The sequence below is a fragment of the Odocoileus virginianus genome, chromosome 30 (assembly GCF_023699985.2).
Source record: "Odocoileus virginianus isolate 20LAN1187 ecotype Illinois chromosome 30, Ovbor_1.2, whole genome shotgun sequence".
NCBI lineage: Eukaryota > Metazoa > Chordata > Mammalia > Artiodactyla > Cervidae > Odocoileus > Odocoileus virginianus.
Genome location: NC_069703.1, coordinates 22,021,733 through 22,028,170, shown reverse-complemented (window position 1 = coordinate 22,028,170; position 6,438 = coordinate 22,021,733).

The following is a 6,438-nucleotide window of genomic DNA, read 5'->3' as shown; positions in this document are numbered from 1 at the left end:
TCTTTTCCTGAAAGAGCTGGCCTTGCTCCAACTTTGAGAACACTGAAGGTGGAGGGAGACTAAGCAAGTAAGGTCTAAGGGCCAGAGAGTACAGGGTTCCTCTTTTTACCAGCATCCTTGTACACTCCGCACTCCTGTTAGCTGGGATCCTACTCTGTAGGCCCAGTGCCCATTCCCCAAGGTGTTGTAGAAAATGTGTGTTCATAAGTAAGAATCAGATAGCCAGTTAGCTGATTATGTATCAAACGCCTATTATGCACCCAACTTTGGGCTAGACCCTTAAAATAAGGGTAGGTACTACAGAAATGAAACTTAGGACACAAGGAAACTTGTGAATTGAGGATATGTGAAGAGTTCATGAAATTTCCTGTAGTGTCAAGGTGATCAGAACAAAAAGAATTATCTGGAGCTCCTAGAGAACCATAAACTTAATCTGAAAATTTGGGGAAAAAATGTTTCTAATTAAATAGAGAAAGAAAAGAAAAACTTAGTAGGTGTATGGCTTTGAATATTAATTTAAGCTTTCTGCTGGCACATAGGAGCTCAATAAATGTCTGGTCTTTTAGGGGTAAAAACAAACAAACAAAACAAAAAACCTTTCTGAATCTCAGTTTCCTCTTCCACAAAATGAGGTTGAATTTGGTAAGCTCCTTTTTTGTTTGAAGCGTAGATGTTCTTAATTGGAGAATCTATATGTTTAGTGAACTTGATATGAAACTTCCATCTTTGCTTAGAACATGAAGCTTAGTAATCAGGTGCTTCGTAGAAGACCATTTAGTGTGTGATTTCTGTGCAGCTGCTGCCCAGGACTGACATGAAAATTTCTAGAGAGACCTTCCTCCTTCCCCCTCTCTTTCCTCCTTCTTCCATCCACCCTCATTTCCCTCCAACACCTTCCTCCCTCAACTGTCAGCAGTTCATTCCTTTGGGGTAGGCAGGTCCTTTGGAAAAACAGCAAATACCCCTGGTGAGGGGACTACATTTCTTTCAGTCATTTAGGGTTTTTGAAATCATTCTCTTGAACAGAAGAATCTCTCTTTCTGCACCTTCAAGGTCATGAGCAAACCTGCACACTACAATCCAACACATCAGCTTAGCCTCTTACTAACATATGTGTCTGCTGGTAACTGCAGACCTAAGATGTGCCAGACCAGTGAAAAGCACTTTTTACGTGAGATTACTTCATTGAATGCTTACTAAGACCTTATGGTAGTAATTATTACTATCCTCATTTTATAGATGAGGAAAATAAGGTCCAAGGAGATTAAATACCTGGTTCAAGGAGATTAAGCATCTTGCCCACAGTAGCAGAGCAGCAGAGAAGCCATAAATCAGAGTTCGAATTAAGGAATCAATGCTTTCAGAGTCTTGGCTCTCAGTTCCTTTTTATACATGGAGAAGCCCCAGGGAGTGAGAGCCCCAGGCGGCTTTGAGTCAGGCTGAATCTTGGTCTGTTGCTGAACCTTTGCATGCACTATTCTCCTTTACTGTATGTCCTTCTCTGCATCTCCAGTTAGATAAGTTCTATTAATCTCTCAAAAGTTAGCTCAAGGTCTTTCTTGGAGGCGCAGTGGATAAGAAACTGCTTGCCAATGCAGGGGACAGGGGTTCCATCCCTGGTCCGGGAAGATCTCACATGCCACAGGGCAACGAAACCCATGTGCCAGAACTGCTGTACTGAGCCCTCAACTCTAGAGCCTGTGAGCTGCAACTGCTGAGTCCACGTGTCGCAACTACTGAAGCCCGCCCGCCTAGAGCCTGTGCACAAGAGAAGCCACCACAATGAGAAGCCCACACGCCACAACCAAGAGTAGCCCCTACTCATGGCAGCTAGAGAAAGCCCACGCACAGCAACAAAGTCAGTCATCAGTCAGTTCAGTCACTCAGTCGTGTCCGACTCTTTTCGACACCATGGACTGCAGCACGCCAGGCTTCTCTGTCCATCATCAACTCCCGGAGCTTGCTCAAACTCATGTCCATTGAGTCGGTGATGCCATCCAACCATCTCATCCTCTCTTGCCCCCTTCTCCTCCTGCCTTCAATCTTTCCCAGCATTAGGGTCTTTTCCAATGAGTCAGTTCTTCGCATCAGGTGGCCAAAGTATTGGAGTTTCAGCTTCAGTATCAGTCCTTCCAATGAATATTCATGACTGATTTCCTTTCGGATGACAAAGACTCAGCTCAACCAAAAAAAAAAAAAAGTTAGCTTAAGAATTAGAACTTCCAGAAAGCCTCCCCAGGCTGAGTTATGAGTCCCTCTCTACATGTTCACACAAGACCATTGCATGACTTATCTCTAATGCTTATCACATTTGGGTTGTTTAATTGATTACTGGTCTATCTCAAACTACATCATGAGGTTGCTAAATCTTTTCACTTCTCTCATTAGATTCGGAGGAAGAACTAGGTCTAAAATGAGGATAGATTCAGCTTTTAAATGAATGAATGGGACAGTCCATTATCCTTCATTTACCACCTGCCGGTAATTTGGTGGACTGGATTCAGGTGTAAGATGGGAAAAAGAAAATACCCCAGTTGGCTGATTCTGATGGCAGCATGTTTCTCACTGTTCATCGGAGTCCCATGAGTTACTTGCCCTCAGGAAACTGCGTAATTTAGGGTTAGCTTTCTGCAAGTTTACAGGGTTGTGACTTCCTAGATGTAAACTGCCTAACTTGACTGAGTAGCTGATGCAAATAAATGATGGCTAAAAGTGGAACCGATCAGATTTAGAACAGATTTGAAAAACATCACTACCTTTATACGACAGGCAAGTCAATGGTGCTGTGTATTTTATATAAATACCAGTTAGGAACTTATTTGGACTTTATATCAAAATTGTTGTACATAAAGTTCAGTCCAAATTACTACATCCACAAAGTGGAACAAAATTAAAGAGTTACATAAATATTAATAGCTAACTTGTTTTTTGGCCAAGCTGTGTGACTTGTGGGATCCTAGTTCCCTGACCAAGGATTGAACCCGTGCTCTCGGCAGTGAAACCGCTGAGTCCAAACCACTGGACAGCTAAGGAATTCCCTAATAGCTAACATTTATTGAAAGCTTACCATAGTCTATTACTGGGTTAAGTGCTTTATATGTATTGACTAGCTAATTTAATTACTAGACTATCCTATGAGGTTGCTTCTTATTAATTACTTTTTAGTCCATTTTACAGAGGAAAAAACTGAGGTACAGAGTTAAACTAGAATTGGAATGTACATTCAGGGATCTGACTCCAGGGCCTACACCCTCAACCACTCTGCTAAACCCCCTCAAGGTACGGTATGGTACCTTTCTTCCAATACTTATCTGTTAATGGTGGTTACTTAATTATGCCTTATTTCACCATGCTTTAGTAGAATTTTTCTTTTTTGTTTTTTAGAATTTTTCTTTTAAAATATCGTTTGTGTTTATTCTTTTAGGTAAAAAAACTCTCTGTGCCTTACAAAAATCATGTTTGGAAATAAATTTCCTGCTTTTCTTACTAACATCGGCATAATAAAAAAAAATTAACCTTTTGTAATCTGCTGGGTTAAAAAATGTATCCCAAAGATGAATTACTTACAGAGATTTGCTGTAAAAAACAGTACCTAGAGGGCTTCCCCAGTGGCTCAGAGGTAAAAAATCCGCCTGCATTGCAGGAGACATGGATTCAATCCCTGGGTCTGGAAGATCCCTGGGAGGAGGACACAGCAACCCACTCCAGCATTTTTGCCTGGAGAATCCCAGGGACAGAAAAACCTGCTGGGCTACAGTCCATGGGGTTGCAAAGAGTTGGACACGACTGGGCACATGGTGCCTATAATAAGCCATACGATATCATGCACTTAAATTTTTTTTTAAGAGGGTAGATCTCAAATGTGTTCTCATCACAAACAGCAACAACAAAACCTCTGAAAACATTCAAAAAAAGCAAGCCAAAGCAAAACAACAAAAAAGCAAAAGCACAAAGGGATGCAAGGAAACTTATGGAGGGGATGGATATGTTCAGTACCTTGATTATAAACACCTGCAGTTTTTTTTTTTTTTGAATATGTCAATTACACTTCAGCTAAATTGTTAAAAAAGTGAAAAAACAAAACAAGAAAAAAAACCTTCTCTGTGTGAGTGTAAGTCTTCTTGGCATTCAAATCTCTTGCAAGAAGCTTTAATCATGTTAATGTTTACCACTGAATAAGTTCCAAATGTTTACCTGCTTCACATGATAGATGGAAATAAGTGAATAAGTGACAGAGGAACTTTGAAACTGCCCTCTGAATCTTTCTGAAGAAAAAAAAAAAAAATTTCTTTCTCCCTGAATCTTTATCTACAGGTTTGGAAGTAAAAGTCATAGCACAGTCTTGAGTCCTGCCGTTCATCCTGTGGGAATTAGGTTTCCCAGCAACTTGTGGGGAGGACTTCCCTGGTGGCTCAGATGGTAAAGTGTCTGCCTACAATGCGGGAGACCCGGGTTTGATCCCTGGGTTGGGAAGATTCATTGAAGAAGGAAATGGCAACCCACTCCAGTATTCTGGCCTGGAGAATCCCATGGACGGAGGGGCCTGGTGGCCTACAGTCCACGGGGTCGCAAAGAGCCGGACATGACTGAGCAACTTCACTTTTCCCAGTATGGCAAAGAGGAGAATGAATGGGGACTTTGGAGATCAGGGCCGAGCACTGCCTCTGTCACTCACAGTTCAAGACCTTTGGCAAGTGTTCACCTATTCTGGGCAACAAGGAGCTCATCTGAAAAAAGGGGAGGTCAGTATAGAAGTGAATCTTCTAAGCTCCCTTCCATCCTGACAGTCTAGATTTAGGCAAAGCAGTTCAAGGCCACCACTGATAGATGGGCAGGTTTGACACTGCACAGCCCTAAAGGAGTGCCAATTGCAGAGAGTACAATGTGACTAACACACTTATTGCATGTATATCTTAAGTGGAATTAGTAGAATCTTCCCATAAACTGATGGATTTTGTACAACCTTGACCCTGTTCCCTGGGAATTGCTGACACTGAGACCCTGGAAGCATTTCAAAGCTCCCTGGGAGTCATGCTTTTCATTTTTGGCAGTTGAGCTGGATCCTTGGGCAAGGGAGTTAGGCAGGGGGCATGTGTGTGTGTGTGTGTGTGTGTGTGTGTGTGTGTGTGTGTGTGTATGTCTGTGCTCAGTCACTCAATCGTGTCTGACTCTTTGTGATCCCATGGACTATAATCTGCCAGGCTCCTTTCTCCATGGGATTTTCCAGGTAAGAATACTGGAGCGTGTTATATTTCCTTCTCCAAGGGATCTTTCCAACCCAGGGATTGAACTTGTGTCTCCTGCATTGCAGGCGGATTCTTTATCATTGAGTCACCTGGGAAGCAGGAGGTATCCAAGTGCCATAGCCAACTGCATACTCTAGAAGGAAATCTCTTAGCACCATGCTGGATCTCCAAGCCAGTCCTCTAGAAATGCTAGCTGGTGGGAATTATTGCTCTGGTGGGAATAGAAAACAAACATGGGGCAGGACACCTTGGGAGAATCAAGAGTTTGACTGAACTTCTGGGTAGCTTGGCACAGAGCCAGCTTTGCTAGGAAACCAACCCCATTGTTATGACCAAGGGGACGTGTCTGACATCACACTTTGCAAGGCTCTGTTGAGAAATCAGTGACGCATCTGTCTTTTCTGGGAAGATGCTCATGGTTATGAAGCTGCTGAAGGAGGGGCCTTAGGTTGGGGCAGTGATGTCTGCACCTCCCTGCACCCCCTCCCCACCCCTACATCTGTCCCACCTTGGGCTGATGAAATGGTCAGGAGGAGACTCCCTGCAAGGCCACCTTGATTTTGGCTAGAGGCCAGCTAAGCGGAGTTGTGGGGGTCTTAGAGACCAGAAGTGTACAAGGAGAGAGAGAGGAAGGAGAACACATATCTGGAAGGGAAAGAATCATCCTCACAGACAGTTTTCATTCCAACGGATTCATCCTCACAGACAGTTTTAATTCCAACAGGACATGTCTCATCTCCAGTTTGAGCAGATTTGCCCCATGGATTCTGGGTCAATGGGTTTTAAACTTGAATCTTTTTCTTAATAGCATGAATTTAATAAAATTTATTTTTTATTGAAGTAGTGATTATGTACAAGGTTGTGTTAATTTCTGCTATACAGCAAAGTGACTCAGCTACACACACATATCTTTTAAAATATTTTTTTCCATTAAGATTTATCACAGGATATTGAATATAGTACCTTGTGTCCAGTAGGAACTTGTGGTTTATCTGCTGTAAATGTAATAGTTTCCATCTACTAACCTCAAACTCCCAGTCCTTCCCTCCCCCACAGTCTCTCCTTTTTCGTAACCACAAGTCTGTGAGTTTTTTTGGTTTTGTAGATAGGTTTATTTTCACCCAACTTTTAGGTCCCACATATAAGTGATATCATATAGTATTTGTCTTTCTCTTTCTGACTTACTTCACTA